Raw genomic sequence first — 1,382 nt, 5'->3', positions numbered from 1 at the left:
CATTTGGAAATCTGATCCAGTGGCGTTCTACTTACTCAATATTTCCCAGTAAAGTCAGTCAGTGGGTCCAGCGGTCGCGTCCTGATGCAGTGGCGTCCTGATGCAGTGGCGTCCTGATGCAGTGGCGTCCTGAGGCAGTGGCGTCCTGAGGCAGTGGCGTCCTGAGGCAGTGGCGTCCTGAGGCAGTGGCGTCCTGAGGCAGTGGCGTCCTCAGGCAGTGGCGTCCTGAGGCAGTGGCGTCCTGAGGCAGTGGCGTCCTGAGGCAGTGGCGTCCTCAGGCAGTGGCGTCCTCAGGCAGTCTCTGTCAGACAATAATCAGATGTCCTGCTGTCTCCACCCAGCAGCACTCAAACATCATAAACAGGCTGCAGGACAGAGTTCAGCTTTTACAGCTTCATTGAGATGAGACTGAAGCTGCAGCTTTCTAAACAAACAAACATTGATTCCACTTTGAGCTGTTCTTATAAGAACTGATGGTTACACCCACATCAGTCTCTTTGAGTATTCAGGAACAGGAAGTGAATTAACTTCCCTATAAAGCCTCTTGATGCCTCTTCTATGTGACTGTGGCTCCTTGGTTGTTTCCACAGATATAGATCATATAGAGCTGCCATCACAATAAACTGATGAAAGCATAAAACCACTCAACATCTCGTCTAACTGTCATCCTGATGGAAGCAGGCGGTCTTCACTCTCAGGGTCTCTGTGAACAGAACAGCTGGGACAAAGTAGAAATTCACTTCAATAAATAACCTGTCGTCGTCCCGAAAGACAAAATGTCTCCAGGAACAAGATGACCTTGTTTAGAAGTTCTGAATGTTTTCATTATTGATCACCCCTCATATAGTGATCATAGATATTATACCAAATAGAAATCGGATTTTAAAAAGCCATATATAGACAGTAAGAGGAGGTGGGGTTACCAATAGAAGGCTTTGCACACAAATATGGGATTCAAACTACCGTCCTTTTAAAGGTCCCCTGCTTTTCTTCAGCCTGTCTTCTTCTGTCTCCACTAAAAAGTTTCACTAACACCAGAATTAACTCAAACAATATTATCTTTACGGAAGCAGTCCATAACGCGCATGCGCATTTATTCTAACCTTTACGGTAATTAACGTTGTTTTTTTTATTTTTATTAACAAACACGCACGCGCCATAAAACAACACACTGACGTTGATATGTGAAGGTTTGCAGCTGTGAGCTTCCGGTGAATCAAAGTTTCAAACCTCTTTAAACAGCTGATCTGTCCGACACTTTCACTTTTAAAACTAAGTCACGTGACCCAGTCAAACTTACGGCAACACGTCACACGAGCCACTGTAGGTAATCAATAAATAAAAGAAACTAATCTGGCATGAAAACACACCTTTACCTGTCT

The 1,382-nt window shown here is 44.7% G+C and overlaps 1 protein-coding gene across 1 annotated transcript in view; it reads right to left on the bottom strand.

Annotated features, from left to right (window-relative positions):
- LOC306819599 (NLR family CARD domain-containing protein 3-like) overlaps positions 1-904 on the bottom strand; it is a 14,984-nt gene extending 14,080 nt beyond the window's left edge. The window contains exon 1 of the mRNA XM_079336986.1: positions 36-904. The gene's annotated coding sequence lies outside the window, so the exon portion shown is untranslated. The remainder of the gene's footprint in view (positions 1-35) is intronic.
- Positions 905-1,382: the final 478 nt, after the last annotated feature.

This window comes from Symphodus melops (assembly GCF_947650265.1).
Source record: "Symphodus melops genome assembly, chromosome: 2".
Taxonomy (NCBI): domain Eukaryota; kingdom Metazoa; phylum Chordata; class Actinopteri; order Labriformes; family Labridae; genus Symphodus; species Symphodus melops.
The sequence above is the reverse complement of the archived record's forward strand: the minus strand, read 5'-3'. Positions and strand labels throughout refer to the sequence as shown.